At 26.0% G+C, this 23,628-nt stretch overlaps 1 protein-coding gene across 18 annotated transcripts in view; it reads right to left on the bottom strand.

Annotated features, from left to right (window-relative positions):
* Positions 1-17,430, bottom strand: part of LOC136076692 (uncharacterized) — a 29,590-nt gene extending 12,160 nt beyond the window's left edge. For 9 of the 18 annotated variants that reach the window (XR_010636512.1, XR_010636511.1, XR_010636513.1 and 6 more), the window contains exons 1-7: positions 10,521-10,656; positions 10,258-10,417; positions 4,566-4,729; positions 2,206-2,815; positions 2,010-2,123; positions 1,176-1,361; positions 832-1,005 (exon numbers count right to left, since the gene is read on the bottom strand). The gene's annotated coding sequence lies outside the window, so the exon portion shown is untranslated. Of the gene's footprint in view, positions 1-831; positions 1,006-1,175; positions 1,553-1,850; positions 1,868-2,009; positions 2,124-2,205; positions 2,816-4,565; positions 4,730-10,257; positions 10,418-10,520; positions 10,657-11,450; positions 11,544-15,477; positions 15,568-17,323 lie in introns of those variants that run through there. The other 9 variants (XM_065790047.1, XM_065790050.1, XR_010636505.1 and 6 more) reach the window with 8 other exon arrangements.
* Between the last annotated feature and the right edge of the window lie 6,198 nt (positions 17,431-23,628).

Below are 23,628 nucleotides of genomic sequence, written 5' to 3'. Positions count from 1 at the left end.
AATTGTCTGCGTGTACAACACAAGGCATTTATAGTTAAAGGGATACGTAAAAACAAAATATATATGTACATATATATATATACTTTATAACTTTAGTCAAATGTAGTATTTATGTATTAGTAAATATTTCTTTTTTAAATAAAAACTATTTTACTTAGAATTATTTATCCCAAATTCAAAAATCATTCTATAAAGCCACCCTATTCCTGTAAATTTATCTTATCCTCCTCAATAAAGAAACTAACTTTTGAAACATTATGAATTAGTCTATATTCAAACTAGAAAACCCAAGTTGTTTTTAGAAATTATTTCTAAATCCGATCCACAAAGTGGCAATACAATAGCACAAATAACCAAACAAATTATATATTGTCAATTGATCCACTCTCAGGGGTCTTTGTATGAGTCAGAGGGGTAATAATCTCTAGATTAAACAAGTATTGTAACTAAGTTTTCTCGAAAAGCTATCATAAAAGGATTTAAATGTTGACAGTTTTGCAATGTAAAAATGGACTACTTTCAAAATCAAAAATAATAATTTATGGGATATGATATAAAGCCTTAAGTCACCTTCAGGGTACCCGTGCACAGCCAGCAGCCCATTTATTCGAGAATATAAAAGAACTTATAGAGAATCAAGGTTACCTATGTACAACTATTTTTTTTAAGTATATTTAATTAGTAATTTAGTAATTTAAATAGAAATTAGTAATAAGAAATAAATTTAAAAATTTATAACATGTTAATAAGTGATTAAAAAGCAATTTAATTTTGTTTTATATAAATCTTGTCAAGGTGATTTTTTTTATATAATTATATAAAAAAAATCACCTTGACAAGATATTCCAGTATTGCAGATTTGAGTTTGAAAGCTTGTTCCAGGACAACCACTATTCAATGTAGCACCAAGACATTGCCAAGTCTGAGTTTGAAATGGAGAAACATTAGGATTCAACTGACAACTTTCTGAGCAAGCTCCTCATGTACTCCATGCACCATAATTACCTATTGTTAAAAAAATTTATTTGCAATAGCTATAAATAAATTTATTTTTCCCTGTGGATATATATTTATATTTTTTGCAAAATAGCATTGATAATTAAAACTTATTCTGATACTGTCTTGGAAAACAGTTAAACATGTTTGCAAATATATATAAAAATAACATATCTCACCTGAACAAGGAAGATTTTGATTACAAAGTTGTTGATCATTTAAACTGACATTATTACAGCCTACATAATTTGGATTCCATATAGAAGCGCCAGTACAAGTTTGACTTCTATACTGATATGGACCATTGACTTGAGTGTTACAGGAGACAGAACAGGCATTCCAAGAACCCCAACCGCTCAATATTCCTATTTTGATATTTTAAAAATAGTTAATATATCAACCATAGAAACCATATAAACATATTTATCATTATTTGTATTACTAAACAAAAATGTAGCAATTGTTATTGAAACATTTACTAATGAATATAATAAAAATAATTAAATAACATGAAATGCAGTTGCATTTGACTCCAAGATCTTAAACATAAAATTTACTTTATGTGCAAAACAATTGTTAAAGGAAAAAATTAAATAAAAACGGTTTTTTTTTTTATTTAACAAGTTTTTGTTATTAAATAATGTAATTTTGTTTTGAATATAATAAAATAAACAAAATAGCATTTGAAATGTAGTTGCATTTGACTCCAAGATCTTAAACCTTTTAAATTAGTCTATAAACAAAAAGTATATAAATGGTTTGGAACAGACCTACCATACCGTTATTATATTTTATACTTTTATTTATATAAAATTATAAAGTATAATATAATTAATTTTATATTAAATTTATACCTTTATTTTGTATTTTATTATTTTGATAAAACCTCAAAAAATATAAAATAAGTTATTTTAATTAAAAGTAATCAAGATTTAAAATCTTGATTACGTGCAATCAAAATAACTCTACACTATTACAAGCCATAGTTTGAGAACTAGACCCAGCGCAATCACCTCCCAATGTAGTCCATAGACATGGTCTAGTTTGAGTTTGAAATGGAGAAGCAGCAGGATTAGACTGACAAGATTCAGAGCAACTACTCCATACACTCTACGCACCATAACTACCTGTTTGAATTTAAGAAACCTTTTTAGAAAATTAAAATATTAAATATCTATATAAAAATATTACTTTAAGAACAAATCTTACCTGAACAAGCAACATTAACATGACAAGTTTGTTGATTACTAGTTGTGATACCAGGACAACCCTTATAGTTAGGATCCCATGCTGAATACCCAATGCATGACCAAACAGGCTTTTTTCTGAGAAGTTTTTTAAGTATTCTGAAAACTGTTTAGGTCACAAAAACTTTCTGAAAATTTGTTCTCTTTTAACATTTATTATTTGAAGTAAAATATAAACCTATTGTTTGAAGAGAAAAGTTGGTAAAAATGTTAATTTAAAAAATTTTTCGAAAGTCTCTCAACAAAAGGTGAAAATGAAAGTTTATCTTTAATTAAATTAATTTTTTTGAAGATAAACTATTTACATCTTTTCATCTAATTAAAACTTACCAGTTGAATATGTTTGCAAATATATTAAAAAAATACAGATATAAAATATATCTCACTGGAACAAGGAATATTTTGATTACAAAGTTGTTGATCATTTAAACTGACGTTATTACAGCCTACATAATTTGGATTCCATATAAAAGCCACAATACAAGTTTGGCTTCTATACTGATATGGACCATTGACTTGAGTGTTACAGGAGGCAGAACATGCACTCCACGAACCCCAACCATTCAATATTCCTATTTTGATATTTCAAAAATAGTTAATAGAGCAACCATAGTAACCATAGTAACCATAGTAAAAATATACAATACTTATTTGTTTTAGTATGTTTTAATTAAATTAGCATAATGTTTTATGTTGTTAAACATATTTATAACTATTTGTATAGACATAAATGTAGGGATTGTTATTGTAACATTTTCTAATGAAATACACTGTGTACAGAAAGTTTAAAAGCACTTGTTTTTTTGTAAATTATGGTGAGAATAGACTGGTACAAAGAGAAAACCTGATGCAAGGTCCGATGTAACCCGATGCAAGGCCCACATTTGTTTTGAAGCCAATTATCAAGAAAAAAAACACAGCTTTGAAAGAAAAAACCCTAAACTGTTGAAATGAAATATCAAGCACAAGTAATTAAAGAATTAATGAGAAGAAGATGTAAATAAAGTTTAAATGCACCTACAAACTTTTTATAATCAAAACATATTAAGACTGGATATGACCCCGTTATTTTTGATACATGTTGTAACCACCTTAGCATTAATTCATTAAGGTTTTAAATCATCATGATTAGTATTTTAAGCCAGAGTTTGGCCCACATTTGTTTTGAAGCCAATTATCAAGAAAAAAAACACAGCTTTGAAAGAAAAAACCCTAAACCGTTGAAATGAAATATCAAACACAAGTAATTAAAGAATTAATGAGAAGAAGGTGTAAATAAAGTTTAAATGCACCTACAAACTTTTTATAATCAAAACATATTAAGACTGGATATGACCCCGTTATTTTTGATACATGTTGTAATCACCTTAGCATTAATTCATTAAGGTTTTAAATCATCATGATTAGTATTTTAAGCCAGAGTTTGGCCCACATTTGTTTTGAAGCCAAAAACATAGAGTTCTAGTCCAACATTATTTTGGTGGTCTCCAATCAGTTTTAAATTTTAGTTAGTCATTAATAAATCCGACATAATATGTCCCATTTTAAATACTAATTTGAATGATCAAAATTTCCAATTGTATTGTAATCATGATACAATTCTTTTTTGCACAATAATTTATTTATTGTCATACAACTAAACCTCCACACGCGATCTATCAACTTCTAAACTTAAAGCTTATAATCTTGCTTTTGGGTTGCATCTGGTTAATGCATAAAGCATGTTTACATTTGTGCTGACTATTTTTTTGGACGCCCAATAAGAGATATATTATTGACACTACCAGTAGATAAGTAATTTCTACATTAAATGATGAAATATTCAAGCCTCAATCAATTTGTCAATTGCTCATTTTCATTTTATGCATGTTAATGAATTGTCGATTGGTTTTCACTGAGACAGTAATTTATTTGGTTATCATTTCTTAAAAGATTTATACACATTAAAAAAAAAGTGTGTTTGAACTTTTTGTACAAGTTGTAATCTTTTGTACACATTGCTAAGTTCAAACTGAATTCTTTAAAATGAAACATTTTTGAAAGTATACACACTGGTGTTATCAGGATGTAGTTGGGTTTGACCCTGACTACATCCTGATCTCAATCTTGACTCCAACATCTCAAATATAAAATTTATCTTATATGTGAAAATATTGAACTGAATCCAAACTGATTCAAAATGTTTTTTTTTGCCTTTATTTTTTTGTTTAAAGAAAGTTCTTATTCAAGTCGTTATATTGTATTTAACTATTTGTAAATATTTTTTTATTTTAGACAATAAACAAAGCATAGCAAATAATGAAAAAACTGTTAAAATATAACCTGGAAAAAGAACATTACAGTTTTCAGTTTGAGTTAAAGCTTGGCTGTTACAATTAACACCTAAGGAAGCTCCTGAACAGGTACGAGTACTGGTTTGTGTTGGCACAGTATAAACCAGTTGACAAGAAGCTGAACACGCTATGTTGACAAACCCATAAATACACCTGAAACATGAGAAATTAAAAATAAATTTAAAAAAACATGCTTAAAACACCTAAGACTAAAAGAGAGAATGAAAATAAAAAAAATCAAAACTTATGATGATCACTAAAATTCCCATTAAATAAAACTTAAACTTTTTTATTCTTTTTTACTTTTAAAAATAAAACAAAAACAAAAATGCAAACAAGGTACTATCAAGTTTGTAAAAACAACTTAAAAAATTCTATGTGCAATAAAAACATGTTTGACAAAAAAAAAAAAAAAAAAAAAAAAAAAAAATTAAAAAAAAATATTTACTATTTGTTCATAATAGTACACAATGACATTTATAAAAGAAGTTTCTCAAAAAAATACAAATTTTTCAGCTTTATATTACAACTACACTTATTACTCGTTTTTATTGCATTTGTAACTTCGAATTTATTTTTTTTAACAAGTTGATGATGCTGATGTCTATAAGTCATTATTATTTAAGAACATCTTTTTTAATGCTTTAAAATTTATTTGAATACTTTTTTACATTTTCACACAAGATATAACAAATCATATATATATATATATATATATATATATATATATATATATATATATATATATATATATATATATATATATATATATATATATATATATATATATATATATATGTATATATATATATACACACATCAGGCCTTGTTACGAGATTTCGCTGCGTAGCGAAAACGCGTAACGCATTTCTAAGTAACTCAACTCAGCAAATATATTTTGCATCGTTAGAAGTTATATTGCGTCACTAGCGTCTTTTCAAGTACCGCTTTGTAATTAAAGTTATTTTATTAACGCATTAAAAATCATACAAACAGTTAGTTTTTTTCTCACTAGAACCAAAGTTACAAATAAAATCTAAGTTCTTATTTAATAAATCATTTTTATTATTTTTTTCAAATATGAACTAAATTTTATTTTGAAAAAAATATTCTTTTCATGAAACGTAAAATAATGTTTGTTTATTTTCTTATGATTTTACAGTTGGTTTTTGATTATTTTATTAACTGTTAATAAATTTTTTCTTATTTAATTTGTGAACTCTTTTTAATAATGTTTTTTAACAATAAAGAGTTTTTTTTTGTTATTTATCAGTTACCGATAACATATTCGTGATCATAATTTATTTTCATAAATTAAACAAACGTCATTAAAACTTTACGTTATTGAATTAACAATAAACAAAATATCTTATTAATAAAATATTTACATTAAAATAAATTGTGCATTTTTTAAACTATTATGACAAAAAATAATTTTTACATTTAAAAGGAATTTATATATTTAATTCCTTAAGATAAAACTTAAAACACTTTACTTTTTTTAACTTATTTTTATCAACAATAAAAAAAATTATTAAACAAACTGTTTTTTTAACAAAAAATCTATTAGTTTACAATTGTGGTTAAATGCTTTTACTTGCGACTTTATTTCTTCAGAATAAACGTCACATAATCGATATCAAAAGATAATTAAAAATATTCTAAAAGATATAAGTTTTTGCATAACGCAAAACTGCTGAACGCGTAGGCAAATCACCTTTTCGAAAGCAAAATGCGAGCTGCGTAACGTTTCTTAACAAGGCCTGACACACACACACATATATATATATATATATATATATATATATATATATATATATATATATATATATATATATATATATAATATTTGTCTCTTTGTAAAAGGCATTTTTAAAATACACGAATTTCAATATGGTTGTTAGTGAAAAAGAGTACGATACTTTAGTAAAGCATAAAAAAAATTTTTTAAAACAATTTTATTTAAGATTTTAATAAGCTTTAGGTTGCACTTTTTTTTTCTTTGCAAAGTTTTAGTTACCGATACTGTGTACAAATCATACAAATCATAACTTTCTTATTACTAATTTACCCTACAAATCATATATATATATATGATTTAGAAATCTTTTTGTGCGCCTTACAAATCATATATGTATATATACACACACACACATTCAAAATATGTCTACATTCTCTCCACAAGCCTAATTTTGTTCAACTTTGTTTAGAGAATAACCATACAAAAAATTGGACCAATCTGAACAGTTTTAGAGGTCGCTATGATTTCATCATTTGTTTGACAATACTCAATTTTATAATTTGGTGTAATTGAACATCTATCTCAACACTGGTAAATAAATTATTGCTTGCTGAAAAGCAGATGCTTTATGAATTCACTTATATATCTAAAAATTTTTTGTTGTCTATAATTTGGTGCCCAATTTGTAATAGGCACATGCCTGCAGTATTTCAATAAACAATTTATAACGATTATTTTTTTGTTTCTGGTAACAAATAATTTATTTTCTTATACTTATTATTCTTATATCAACAGATTCATCACCACTTATGGCAGTTACTACAAGAAGCTCTGCAAAGGTATGGCTCATTGGGAAGGCATCTAAGCAGCTCTCATCATCAAGATTGGCAACAAAATGAGATGTCCTCTGTTGTCTCCTCTTTCATCATATGGAAGAGCATCTCACAATAAAGGAGAGCATTCATCATACTATTCAAGAGCTGATTGTTGTGTGGAATAAGGTAAGAATCCCAACACAAAGAATTGATTCTGGAGAAAGAAAACTTCGGAAATTATACAATTCCTATCAGCTTCTAAAAAAGAATCGAGCTACAGACCTAGAAAGTTGTAGAATTAAAAAACAGATGTTCAAGGACACACTTTATGAGCTTTTTGACTTGGCAACTAAAACCGCAATGGAGACAATAACCATTGCTGAAGATAGGCAATTTCTTGCAATGCAGCGAGAAGATGTTACCAGCTTCAGCATGGTCGAAGTTGATATGAACCTACTGGCAAAGGAAGCCAGAAAGAGAGCTCGAGATCAAGCATTTGATGCAAGGTTATCAAAACAGCAACACTCTAGTGGTCCTGTCACAGCCAACATCAGCAGTTCAGAAGACAGTCGAAACAGCAATGATGACCAGAGTTTTGAGATTCTGTCTTCTGCATTGCAATCTATTTCTTCTACACCAAAGCCAAATCGTCTGAAAAGTATTGTGTCAAGCCTAGAAGTTGCTAGAGCTTTGGACAGACTTGACGCTGACTGTTCAAGAGAAAAAAGATCTAGTAGAGCTTGCATTGTTTGTGGCATTAATTTATGGACGTTTTTGGCAAGAAGCTCCCCTGGCTGCAAATGCTCCGTTTAATGATGCTCAAATGCTGAAACAGTTCCAAAAGTATCCAAACCGCACAATTGCCGTTGCAGCTTTTACTGCATTTTCTCGACACCTTTGGTTCTTCTAAGAACATCTTATAGGTATGGCATTTTTTGATACTTGGCTTGATCTGGATGTAAAGAGGGCCATGGTAGTTAACCTCCAACTGCCTAAAACAACTCTAGCACTGAAGAGAGTAGATTCCAAGAATACCGATTTCAACATTTGTGACTATGAGAACCTATAGTTTATTCGAGTTGTTGAGCAGAGGCCAAAAACTTCATTTCAAAAGATCCTAAATATTGGGAAGACTATGAATCATATCAGAAGTTGGCAGAGAGAGTCCAAAGAATGAAAGTTGTTAATGACAGCGCGGAACGTGGAATTGCATTAATTCGACAGTACAACGAATCGATTACAAAGGATGAAGAACAAAGTCAGTTCCTACTTCGTTTTGTTCAACGTCACTGCCAGCTATACCCTACTTCATCATGTTGGCGAAAAATGACAAAATTGTTGATTAATAAACATACATTTTCCAACATATTCACAATATTCTTGCTTGATATTACATTTTTGTTTAAAAATTACGAAACATTGAAATACTTTAATGAAAATTGATCAGATGACCTATATTAATTAGATACTTTGCAAGCATTCATATTTACCTGATTTAAATTGTTACTTTCTTTAATTTTGAAATTTGATATTAAATAATAGTGAAAACTTAAATTTTTTGATTTATTATCATAGTGTTCAAAAAGTCAAAATTTATAGCAACCCCCAAATATTATCGAATTTGCTTCAAATTTGGCTACAATATTGCAAATATTATTAGGAACAAAGGCAGCCTTGTGGAGAAATGAATTTCAATAATTTATAATTTTGGACCACCTTAAATATTGATTTGTTTTTTAAAAGTATAAATTTTATTTATTATCTTATTTGTTATAAATTATTGGCTAAATAGTAATATTCATTTTGTTTTTATTTATTTGCTATTTAATTATATAAATATTTAGACCAAATAATTAAATTTTTGCTAATTAATTTCAAAAAAAAAAAATTTTATTGTTTTTTTATTTGATCACAAAACAATTGAAATAACTTTTAAACTAAAAAAAACAACCTCAAACTGTATTTTTATGTTTATTGTGAATTTAGTTTATATATTTTTTTCTTTGAGATTTATTTATTAAAATAACTTATTATATATAGATTATTATTCTATCTGTTTTTGTACATTTTCCGTAGAATAATAAATTTTATTCAAACAAGTTTTTCATAAAGTTTAATATTTTGCATAAAAATCATTAAAAAAGACCTAACTATTGTGAATGTTTTTAAATATGTTTTTAAAAAGCAACTGCACAATAGTATTGACAAAATAATGCTACTTTTAAAACAGCTTAAATTTTTTCTTACGTATAAACAACTATTTTGTCTTTTTCAATAAAATCAACAAGAATAATCAAGTTATATCTTCCAGTACACAACTTTCGAACTTTTAACTTCTATTAACACACACCCTTTAAACTTAAATCTGACAACAAAACCACTATCCAACATTAAAGTATGTAACACACCTGGAGAAGTCAAAATAGCAAAAAATAAATCAATTTGGGGTAAGTACTTGATAGCTGGCTTGATGACAAAAAAAGCAATCTGCACATCCCTAATTGTTTAACAGGATATCAAAGGTCTTTAAATCAAATTCTACAAGTTAAGGCTGTAATAACCAATATCTTTAGCAAAAATAGACTGCACAGCCTCTACCACAACTACATTGACTATCTTATATATAAACTCATTAAAATGTTTAACAAATAGACCTTATATCATTATAAAATCAAGTCAAAAAAAAATTGCAGAAAAAAACTTTATAAATGCATATAAACCTTACATCAAAAAATGTTTTTTATTAGATATAAATGTTTTTCATTTGTGTATCATTTAAACAAAAATAAAATATTTGTTTTTTATTACAAATGTCTTCTACCAGACAGTAGCAGTTTATAACACTCATGGTAAGCAATCATTTCTGGCCGTTACTTGACCTAGGACCCCAAGACAAGGCATAGTAAATATCAAATTTATTTTCTGCTTGGCATTTTTTTTATACAATTACATAATACTTATGCTTTTTATGAGTAATAAATTAAGATAATACAAAACTTATGTACCAATTTTATTATAATTTTTTTGTAAATATTGTTGCAAAAACTTGAACTTTTTGCATTTCCTGAGTATCTTTTTGCTGTTCCCTAATAAAAATTTGTTTATAAATTTAATATTTTCTTTACCTTGACAAGGAGTACTTGTGTTGCACTCTTGTGTCTCTGATAAAGATCAAATTTAAGATCCAAGCCCAGAGGAACATGTTTTAAACCGAGATGTTGTCGGAGAACTGTCTAATCTACGGCTTTCTGACATGCACCCAACTACTCCATTCAGAAAATGAGGCTAATGAAAAAAAAAAAAAAACTATTATTATATATAACATTGAAAGCACATTTAAATTGGCAATTTGATGTCATTCTGATTTAGGGAGCTGTTCAGTACATACATTAACTAATGCAAGTAGAACATGGAATAGAGCTCTTGCCATGTTAACTGAGCGCTTGGGTTGGGGCAGCATTAAGATTTTTCATTATTTTTTATTTTTCTGAAAAAAAACCATATAGAAACAATTTTTGTGCGAAAAATGTATATTAACAGTGTCATAAAAAAACAGGGCACCAAAACAATTAGATTTTTATTAAAAAAAAAAAATTTTTATAACTTATTTCTTAAATATAAAATTAGAACTACTAACGAACTATATACTTTAATAAAACCAAAAATAATTATCAAAAAATTATTTAAACTGTTGAAACTGCGGAAGAAGTAAAAACTTATATGAAAAAACTAAATACATTTTTTGTAATAAGGTAAAATTGATTGTAGCATTAACTTATTTTAATTTTTGGTTTCCAATGATAGATAATGTATTTACATCATTTTAATAATAAAATTAAAAATTAATCGAAAAAAAAAGAAGGTGATGCCTCAAAATGACAAAAGGTAAAAAAAGAGTTCTTTAAAATTATGCTTTATATTTCAAATTATAGTTTTTAACTTTATAAAGTGTTACATGTAGTTTTATATTGTTTTTATGTAATATTTTTGTCTTTATAAAGTTTTACATCTAGTTTTATGTTGCTCTTTTGTAATGGTTTTAATTTATCATATTTTCAAGATACTAAATATTTATATATTTTTTTTAAATAAAAATTTTTATCAATTTTAAATACAGTAGAAAAATATACTATAATTGCAAAAATGTTAAAGTTAGATGTTAGATTCTGCTTATACAAAAATTCATCTGTTATGAGTAATTATATAAAAGTTATGTTATATGTATATTATATTAACTTAAAATGTGTGCTACTGCTGTGTGTTGTTGTTGTGATGTTGTTTTTTTGTTATCTTTTGAGTTGATAGACATTCAACTTACCTTCACACTGGTGTCTTTTATTTAAAATGATAAATAGGTAATTTCATTACTAGATCTCATTGCTTTTAATCATTCACTAAAAGCCAAGACAAATTATTTTGCAATATATACAATTTGTATTATAAAACTAAAAACTCAATGCCAATACAAAATATTTTGTTATAAATTATTTTATTAACTAAAAGCCAAGACAAATTGTTTTGTCATATATACAATGTGTTTTATCTCAATTTGATTTTTTGTCTTTAGCTTTGTTCATTAATTGATTTTACTATGAATATTTTGGAATTATGATGTACCAGCATAAATTATTTTCTAAAAGTTAACATGAAATAATAATATTTAACAACTACTACTCTAGTAAATCGTAACAGCTTTTCTCTATTACATTGATTTTCATATTTTTTATATGTTTTTCATAATTATTTACTTATTTGTTGCATTTTTTATTTTAGATTCATCAGATGATGTATTTATGTGGTATAGAAGAACAAAATATTGTAAAGTTTTGTGAATTTTTTAAAAACACTTACTAATAATTTTTTAAAGAAATAATATTGAAGTTTGCGTAAAAAGTTTACAACATTTTTTTTTTACTTTTTCTGTGTTTAGCGGTATGTTTATTATTAGAACTGCAGATTTTTAATAACTTTTCTTATTATTATTGCTAATTTATTTATTTAGAATAATTTTTTTAAATAAAAAAATTTAGAAGTTAATTTTTTTTTAAACATCTCCTTGCTGATATATATATATTTTTTAAATCGTAAGATTATTGTATAATTTATGTTAAATGACAGTTTGTTATATATAAAAATTATTTGTGTGTGCTATTTAGAGTAGAGAGAAAATTATATAGAAAAGATCACAAGATTCTTTTAAGATTTTTTGTTACTACTTTCATTAAAAAACGAAGTTTAAATTGATGATATTAGGCTAGAAGCAGATATTAGTTTAGAAAATGGAAATGTTAATAGGCAAGTTAATCGCCGCAGAAATGAAAGAGATAGGCTTAGGCGAGATGTAATTAATAATCAACAAAATGCTAGAAATACTCCTAGACACAAAAGCATGCATTGTATATCAAGAGGTAACACTATTCCAGATTATAATTATTTAGGTGAAATGAAATATATTTGTCAGCATTGTGGTGCTAAGAAATTTCCTGATGAAACACATTTTTTATGTGGCCATAATGGAAAGGTAGTTTTGTTGCAACCATTTCCACAAGATTTACAAGATTTATTTAAAGAAAATTATGCAGATGGAAATGCTATCTGAACTTTTTAAACTATATTAGAAATTATAATGCCTGTCTTTTTTTACTTCATTTAAAGCTGATGCAGTTCAACCCATGAATCATGGGCCGCCATATTTTAGAATATGTGGTCAAGTTTTTCATCATACAGGAATCTTAAGCCAAATCAAGATGTTCTGAAGATATATTGTCAACTATACATCTGTGATCCACTTGCAGCAGTAAATTTTAGAATGCAACAACATGGTAATGATCTTTGCTTAAATGATTTAATGTTTCGATTGCAAACTATTATTAGTGAAGAGAACCCATTTGCTCTTGCATTTAAAAACATGGCTGAAGTGGAAGATGAAGAAATTCATCGAGCAACTAAAGAAGGTCGCTCAGTGTCAGTTGTGAAAATGTCTTTACTTGAAGGGCAAGATAGACATCGCTATAAACTCCCTTCACATAATGAAGTTGCAGTTGTATTTGTTGGTGAAGATGGTGCACCACCTGCTTCCAGGGAAGTTGTTACTTACCCAAGAGGTCATCTCTTACTATATCAAGTATGTCTGCCAACTTAGATCCTATGGTTTATCCTCTATTTTTTCTGAGGGGTGATGCTGGTTGGCATAATCAATTGGTTCACAACGCTGAATGTGCTAGATTGGTTAGAAATCATGTTACATTATCTCAGTATTACATTTACAAACTTTCGGTTAGACAACTTTTTTCTTCACGCTTTTATGGCAAAATACTGTTTCAGCAATATGCTATTGATGGGTATGTTAAAATTGAAGGCCAGCACCTTGCTTTCATCAGAAATAATCAAAACAAACTGAGAAGCGAGCAGAATGATGCCTTACATGAACACGTAAACAACCTTGGAAATGATCATGTTAGACCAGGGTGTGTTGTAGTTTTGCCATCAACTTAAGCAGGAAGTCCTAAATTTTTGTAATTTTTTTGGTGTTTTATTTAATTTGTCTTAAGGCACGTGAAATATAATTTTGCCAAAAAAATTTAAATAAAAAAAGTAAAAAGTCGTTTCTGGACAACAGATGTTTTTCCTTTGAACATTGTGGAGACACCAGACCTTTTATATTGACCTAACTTTGTTTTACATTGTTGTAGGACAACAGTCTTTATACCTTTGTGTAGATACTGAAAGAACTAAAAAGGAGTCATACATAACTCATTTTCACAAAACTGGACAACCGACCTTTGTCTTTTGAGGTACAGAAATTAAGATTTAAAGTTTATTTTAGTTTATAGTTTTGGTTTAGTTTATAGTCATTTTTAGTTTATTTTTAGTTAGTTTTAGCTTCAGTTATCTTTTTTCTTACTTTAGACAACTTTTTTTTTTTATTTAATAAATGTGACATTTTTTAACTGTTCGTGTTTTACTCATTTTTATTAACCGTTAAGTTTAACCTTTTTGTTTAATTTACTCTCATTTTTATATTATCATTATTTTCAGCATCGCCTTCTGTTACCTGTGAAAATGGTGAGGTTATGTTTTATATTTTGATTAAATAAAATTCCAAATATTTATAATTTTTATTATATTCTTCTATTTATAATTTTAGAGTCGTTAACATTTGAGAGCTTTTGTAATTTTAGATTCATTAACATTTGAGCACTACAGAAATTATCGCTCCCACCACCCAGGGCCTCTCTTGGAGAGGTTCTTCAATAAGTGATGCAGTAATGGTGGTATGGATGAGCCCTCATTCAAATGGAGGGCTCATCCATACCAGAGCGTTGGGAGACACCGAAAAAAAAAACAGCAACCAGAAGGTTGTAAATGTCTTCTATCTGTAAAGATATTTATAACTTTTTTGTTGCTGCTTTTTCTTCTGTGATTTTTTTTATTTCTATTTTTTTTAATTTGTAATTTTTTTTATAGTAATATATTATGTTGTATATTTGATTTGGTCTTTTTTAATTAAAATTTTAATTGTTTTTTCATCAATTAAACAACACCAACAAACTGCATCATGACAGCAACTGAAGGATGACAACAGGTTACTGAAAAGCAGGTAAATTGTTTTCCAGTTTTTTGTTTATTTTCTTTTATGTCTACTTATCTGTTACAATTTTTATTTTAGGTTTGTCATTTTATATTGCATTAATGTGTCATGCATTAATGCGATATAAAAGATCAAAGTTTACATATTTTTTTAAATTTATTATACACATGTTTAATTGTAAATTAATTTATTTTGTTTGAAACGTATTTGCACTCAATTGCTTAGTTATTTATAATAAACTTGGTTATTTTCAATAAATTTACTTAGTTGTGTGCATTTAACATTTTTAAGAATTTTCTTTTTTAAAGAAAAATGAATCAAGGGGATACCAAAAATATTAAAAACTCCTGTATAATATAAGTTAACTTCATTTTAATCTTAATAATTAATTAAAGTTCATGTTATAAAAAATATTACAAGAGTTTAGATGATATTTTCCTCAATTTAAAGCATGATGAAGTGTTATTAGTTTGTTTCAATAACTAAAAACGTATTGTGTTGAACTTAGCAATGTCGAGGAAAATGGTTCTGCCTTACATTGATATGACCCATGTCAGTTGTAAATTACTCAAGTAATGTTAAATAGTAATTGGTAAATTAATTTACCTCCTCATACTTTTTATGTTAATTTTACAGATGGATTAATTTTTTCAATTTGAAGGCAATTTTCTAAAAGGGTATTGGTTAAGGTTTTGCAACTTTAAATTGTGGAAAACAGCCACTATAAATTAATAATGTAACAGACCGACCTTACCCGTATTATGGGTTGCTTTCTGCTAGTACTCATAATGTCTTATGTAGAAATAATCAATGTAATATAATAAAAGTATAACTAAAAATAAAATCATTAAAAATCCTTTAAAAAATAATTGAAAATTAATCAATGAAATAGTAGTTACAATTTGCAGATATTTAAATATAGTACATATATTAATCTAAAATTAACCTATTTGAACAAATATTAATAATAATAATAATAATAATAATAATAATAATAACAATTGTAAATAAACATAACAATAATAATAACATTAATAATAAATAATAGTGATAATAATAACAACAATAATATTGAAAAAAATTGATTTTCTGCTCGCTTAATTTAAAACTTATGTGGTTCGTTATGTTAAACAAGTCAAAATGCATTTTGAAGGCTTTGCTACTTGTTTATTTTGTATGGTATAAAAAATACAGTTCGATAATATTTGGTAATGATAATACTTTTATTTAGATATGTTTAATGTACATCAATTAACTGTGTGGCGAGGGTCTAATGTTAATTATTTTAATTATTTCTTTTCAAAAAAACTTTCAAACATTTTATTAAAGTTGCTATTAAAACAAGTCATGAAGTTTTTAAATTATTTTGATAATTTGCTAGTTTTAACCACTATTTTTGATATTATAAAATTGAAGTTTTTAGAGTAACTTGTTTGTTTTTGTAAACTTTTTAATAAAGTTTGTTTTTAATAGAAAAAGATTTAAATGTCATTTGTAATACAAGTTTTAGATTTGATTTTAATTTGTTAGTTAGATTTTGTAGGGAGCATGTCAGTCTAAAATTTTTTCAAAAATTAAAAAAAATATATTTGTAGATTAACACCATCATCATTTTAATATAGAGTTTGAAACTGATATGAAGAACTTTTTTAATTAATCTAACTTTTATCAAAAATCATTAAACATTAACTGTAAGCTTTAGTTTGAGATCAAAAGGGTACCTAATAACTATCTAAGTTTACTTAAGCTTACATAGGATGCATAAAAATTAATTGTAATATTATAAAAGTAGTTACAATTACTAATTGTTATAGAAAAAAAAATGTCCTGTTTCATTGATGTTGGTATTCGTTGCATCCAGTACATTTTTGGAGGCCGTGGGTTTAAGATTTTTGTAATTTTAGAAACTTGCTAACTGTTTTTAATTCCTTTTTTGAAAGCAAACAAAATAAAATTACAATTAAATAATTAAATTTACGTGGATTATAAATGTATTGAACTTTTATACTATTTAATATTTAATTGTTTAGTTCAAAGAAAACAGCATTTTAACAAATGAAATAGCATTAATCTTGTAATGTATCAAGACTATTTTTAAGAAAAACTCATCCAAAAGTCATCCATTTGCCTAATTATCAGTTGATGTTCACCAGAGATATTATTCTCTGACCTGGTTTAGTACAAATACCCTCCACCAACAGTCAATCTTTTTATTTAGAAAAAAAAATATATATATATATATATATTTAAGAAAACTTTTAAGAAAAAATTTTATTAAAAAAATTATTTTATGATACTATAACATACTTTTAAAGTTATAAGGGTAAAATGAGCATTTTTTGACATTTATATATAGTCATGTTGTGAAGTGTTGAAATAAGTTTCAGTGCTGTTTTTTTAAATAACTATTACTTCTAATTTTGACTAAAAGGCAAAATTAAACATTACGCATAATATTTTTTATAAAAAACTCTAACTAGGTCTATAAGAAGAGCATATTAATGAAAACAAGACGTAACAAAAAAGTTGAAAAGCTTTTTTTATGCTTCTTATGAAACTTTTTAAAACTAAAACCATGTTTAAAATAAAGATACTCATACGTATTTTATCATTGTTTAAAAAAAAACATTAAAGTGCTTTAGATCACCATTTCAACATGTTACAAAGTACGTTACGACCGTCAAGATTTTTCCATCACGGCTTCTAGACTTAAAAAAAAAATGGTTAAAGCGCGAACGATTTAATTCATTTCAAACGATTTACATCATTTAAACCAAGTTATAATATAAATCAATTTTGTTTATTGTTTAATTTGCAGTTTGTTTATTCATTTTATTACTAAACTTGTTAAAGTTTTTTTTGAAACTATGAGTAACTAATTTCAAAAAAATGAAGTAAAGAATTTATTTTTTGGAAATAAAAACTTTTAACAAAAAGGCAAATTTTTTTTAGATTAAACGTTGTTTATAATTTGTCCTGCAACGTTTTTGTTCAATCGATTTCGCGGTTGTTTTTTTATTTACAACATTTTGCGGGTTTTTTCAAATAAATAACAGAGCATATATCACAAACAGCGTCCGTTATATTTAATAACATATTTAAAATGCCAAAATCAGATGCTGAAAGATCGAAAGCTTATAGAGCAAGAAACAAAGAAAGATAGAAAAATTATCTATGGCGGCAGTTATTGACACCAAGAAAAGAAAGCAAACAAAAAAATCAAGCGAAGGTTTGCAACAAAAGAGCCATCATGGATAACCTTGATAATGTTATAAAATTTAAATTTTTTAACACAATTTAATAGGTTTTATAATCATTCATCGTTTTTTATGTCATTCATTGCGTTATTTGTTGTTTTTTCTTTTTGGCTTTTTTGTTACGACCGTCACAGTTACGACCGTCACAGTTACGACCGTCACAGTTACGACCGTCACGACACAAAACTTAATAAAATTCTAGGAAAACTTCAATCAAAAACTATGAAACTCACCATATAGTAAGTTCAATATGTAGTTGAAGAATAAAGCAAAGGATTTTTTTTTTTCACTGTGTAGATGGCTGCATAAAGATTAACAAAGTTTATTTGTTTAGATTTGTCATAAAGTAAGCGTTACAACGGTCACGCTACGTTGAGTGGATTTTTAATTTAAGTTGAACACTTGAATGATTTAACTTTTGCATACTAAATTGTATAACAGTATTTAACATTTCTGGAAATTTTTATGTAAATACCATTTTTGGTTAATTTTTAATGGCTAAGAAAGCGTCAAATGTTATGACAGTCACTTGCATGGAATTGCCCATATATAATTAATATATATCGACTGCTTTTAAAATATATATCAACTTCTGACTTAGGTTTGCACTATCCTTATTTTTTGTTCACTTAAAGAATAATGAAAAAACTTTTTCTTTGTATTCTTTGAAAAAAAGTGTCTGAATTAAAATCAACAATTTAGAAAATATATAAAAAGTTTTTTTATACAATTTTTTATGTTTACATGATTCCAAATTGCAATTTTTAATTTCATTTATATGGAAAATTGTCAACACTGTTTCAATGACCATCTGGTTACCTAAGATTATATATTGCATTATATATAGTATAACTTAAAATTATATAATTATATATTTCATTATATATAGTATAACTTAAAGTTGTATAATTATATATTGCACTATATATAGTATAGCTTAAAATTATATAATTTATATATTACATTATATATAGTATAACTTAAAATTATATAATTTATATATTACATTATATATAGTACAACTTAAAATTATATAATTATATATTGCAGGACTTGTGATGAAACAGGCGCGATCGCGCCGCGCTTGTGAAATACGCCCATGAACGGTATTTTTAAACCTTCGAAGCGCGATAAACACTGCCCCCTCAGCATATAACGAGAGTATAAAATCACGCTCGTTTAAAAGTTTGGGACAGAAAAAATAATAAGCTTTTATATGGTTTTTTTATAAAATATTTGTAATTAAATTTTTTAGGTAATGATAAAACTTGTTGATTTAACAAGTCTGCCTTATACTTAAATCCTTATGCGAAGTACTTATATAAAATATAAGCATTACGTGACTTGCTTTCTGCACGTGACTTTGCTTTATTAAAAAATATGATACTGAATAAAGAAAAAAATATTATATTTATATGTTAGAAATAACATGAAAACTTTTATCTTTACATTTTAAGTGAAATGCTTTTAAATAAAGTAACAAATTACTGATAATAATTTTAAGTATCAATGAAAGTTGTTTATAATTTTTTTAATTTATATTATATAAATTAAATAACTATTCATTTTTTATAATAAATATTATTTCAAAAAAAAAAAAAATTATTTCGGTTTTATAAATGACTTTTTTAGACAAAAGTTTTTAATGAACTTTATATAAGAATCATTAGAGTTAATATACTTGAAAAGATAAAAAAAATTTTGTTGAAAAAAATGACAAATGTTTTTAAAAGCCGTTACAAATAAAAAACCTTGATCTTTACTAATGTTTTAATACTATCAAAACATTTTTAAAATTACTGCTAATGATATTTTATATAAAGTAATAATGAATGTTACACATATTTATATATTTATTTTTATAATTACGTATCTTTTTTATGATAAATGTTAATTTTTTAAAAAAATAAATGTTTAAAGGGATCCCACACTGCCTTGACTAGTTGTGTTCATATAAAATAAATTTTTCATAAAAAAAACTTTGGGCTAAACTTTTTTGATTAAAAATATTAAATGTATATCAGCAAAAACTAAAGCTGTCGTTTTAGTCGTAGCCTAACTTCTTCATTTTACTTTAGTAATTCTGTAGATTGTGGCATATATTATAAAGATTCAGAGAACCAAAGTAAAATGGAGAAGCTGAGCTTTAAGTAAAACGACTATTTTAGTTTTAAATTTTATATATATATATATATATATATATATATATATATATATATATATATATATATATATATATATATATATATATATAACGCTATTTGATAGCAAAGCAGACAGTATTAAAAAGTTGACCTAAAGCAGACACTTGAAATCTTGTTCCTAAAAACAAAATAGTAATGAAGTTCTTAGTAAAAACATATTATTTTTGCTGTAGAAAACAGATTCTGTACTTATTATTATTATTATTATTATGTACAAATTCTGTATTTAAACTCACTTAGGATACAAAAAAACTAAATAAAAAATTTAATGTCTGCTTTACGTTATATGAAGAATAATTTCCATACTATAGGTCTACTTAATGTAAAATTTAACGCTACCTTAACGTAAAACATACTTTCATCATAGTCTATAGAAATATACCCAATATATTTCTATAGACTAAGGGTATATTTCTATAGACTATAGGGTATATTTCTATAGACTATGCTTTCATTCAGTGTAGCGTTTTATTATATTTTTGATCTCATTAAGAGTATCTCGCTTGTGATCTTAATACCATTGTAAAATTGATCAATCAAATCACGAGGTTTTATAGCTACATATATATAAACAGTTAAAAATAAGTCACTAATTTTTCTTTAACTTTTTGTGCAAAAATTTTTTTTTAAGTTTTGTAACTATTATATAAATTCTAATAATTAAAAAGGTTTTATTTCTATATTTTAAAAATGTTCTAATTTACGAAAGCCATTTAAAACAGATTATCTTTTATTTTTGATATTTAATAACATTTTGTTTAATAACAGTTTGATATTTAATAAAATAAAACACAGCTACTAATTAAAAATAATCACCGTCCTAGGTAATTTTAAATTTAATCATCTAATATTTCAGTATAATAAGCTCAGACCGTCATCGGACTCTTCTCAAATAGACTTATATTCATTGATAAATTTTAAGTTTCATAGTATCCTCTCAGCGTTCGAAAATTATAAAGTTTAAACCCCCTCAATTCGAGGGGGTTTAAACTATATAATTTTATATACAATTTTATATGGTCATAATTATAGAACGCTGAGAGATAATACTATGAAACTTGAATTTTATCGATGAATATATGTCTAATTGAGAATAGTACACATAATTTTTTTATATGGTCATAATTATAGAACGCTGAGAGATAATACTATGAAACTTGAATTTTATCGATGAATATATGTCTAATTGAGAATAGTACACAAAATTTTTTTTATCAATTTGTTGCCCCATCGTATTGGTGGAGGGGGGGGGGTGAAGGGAAGAAATGAAATCAAAGGGCTTTTTCATTACCAGCCTCCAACCATAGCAATTTTTTGCACAGCCTCATTCTTTGACATAAGCATAAACATACAAATGTTTGCAGTTTGCTCTATGTCTCGAAGTTAGCTATCTCAATTACCAAAAAATCCTGGATCTGTCGCTGTCGCAGTATGCCCTCACACTTCTCTGCGGTATCTAAATGATTCGCAAAATAAATGCGGTTGATATTATTCTCTTTGTTAATATTTCACTACTTTACAGTTACAACAGTCTGCGTCTAACAACTAAAACATTTGATATCGAATCCGTATATTAGATTAATATCAGAAAGCAACATTTTTAGCACAATTAATTGTGCTCAATTTTGAAATACAACAAACAATATTTTAAAAACGCAAAATAATAGTAAAAATTTTTACTATTATTTTACGTTTTTAAAGTATTGTTTGTTGTATTTTAGAGTTGTTATCAGAAAAAGTTGACTTATTATAACTATTGTGACTTTATGTTAACAATATTTTATCAAATAGTCTTAGGTCATTTATATTACAAGTTCTACATAAGTTTTGAAAAATGTTTCTGTCTTTATTTAGTAAATTATTTAGGTTCAGTCGCTTCTCGACTTATTATTAGTTTACCAATCTATGCTTTGAGACAGTATTAGTGATAAGTGGTAATTTTTTTTTTCTCTGAACTATATTTTATTTATTTTATAAATTGTAGAGGAAGCATCACGATAGCAGAGTTGATCAAGGCGAGTTCATTTGCACCGAAGATCTACTCACACTGAGTTGGCAGAGCTGGGATTCAAACCTATAAACCTGCTATGGGCGTTTTTGTTAGTATTGAATAATTGCAAGGAATTGTTCAACTAAGCTATCCCGACTTATCTCAACTCTCCCTATATATATTAAACAGAAATCAACTGAAATTAAGCTTTCATTACTGAAACCCATTAAAAGCTCTTTTATTTTATCTACGTCGATAAACGGACTTGATTTCAACAGCTCTATAAAATATAAAATCACTTGAGATGTAATAAAAAAATGTCAAAGGCGTCTTGTCTATAGGGGCCGTAGGCACCTTCTACATCTGTCTAAATTTAGTGTTTATTTAAATATGTTTATTGTTAGTTTAAACTATATAGACGGAGGTTTTTTCAGTTATTCTATAACTTAGAATACTTTATATAACTACAAAGTATTTAAACTTATTTTTTTTAGAAGAACATTTTGTACATGCACGTGCAATACCGAGAAATTTTACTATTGGAGTCGGAGTCGCGATTTTGTTTAGCGACTCTAACTTCGCTAAAAGCGTCGCTACTCCGACTCTACGACTCCGACTCCACAACCCTGTTTAAACTTTAGTTAAAATGAGAAAAGTATTCTGCGTTAAGTAATTTTTTGTTAATTTTTTTTTAATAGTTATTTATAGTTTTAATTTTATTAAAACTTTTATACATTAGTTTTATATTTTAACGCGGCTGTTTCAAGCGAGCTTTACAGCTTCTTGTTATTTTTAAAAATCATTTCTATAATGTGCTACTTAAACTTTTATAACTTTAGAGATAATTTTGTTCTGTAAAAAGAATTTAAAATGTTTTATTTATAACACTGAACAAATTAATAAAAACTTTCCTCAATTTTATAATAAACGTGGCAAATGATGAACCTGGCTAAATTTTAGTAATTTGTTTATACTTTTTATCTAAAAAAAATCTAAAAAAATATATATTTCAGATATTTATGATCAAATGTACACATTGTAAGATCAATATGAAAATAATTTTTTTTTTCCACTTAAACCAAACGTTAACTGAAACAGCCATTACTTAAGTCAGTAAAGCAAAACAACATTTTCGCAAAATTCAAAATCCATTACAAAAATAACTTAAAAATCCGCGAAACTTTTTTTTTTATTTCACTTATTTAGCCGTACAAATATTTACAAGTTCCGTGTTTTATAATATATATAAAAATGGCAAACTTTGTTTGTTTCATAGGGTAATTCGGGGCAGTATTGAGACTTAAATTAATTATTTTTTGTGATAATAAATATAACTCATTATTATCAAAAGATAATAAATATAACTCATAAAAAGTATGGTAGCTTTAAAGCTACTATATATTTTACTATATTTAAGCTAATTTTAGCTTAAAAAACCTTGTTTTTTTTTTTAT

The sequence above is a fragment of the Hydra vulgaris genome, chromosome 02, assembly GCF_038396675.1.
Source record: "Hydra vulgaris chromosome 02, alternate assembly HydraT2T_AEP".
Lineage (NCBI taxonomy): Eukaryota > Metazoa > Cnidaria > Hydrozoa > Anthoathecata > Hydridae > Hydra > Hydra vulgaris.
The sequence above is the reverse complement of the archived record's forward strand: the minus strand, read 5'-3'. Positions and strand labels throughout refer to the sequence as shown.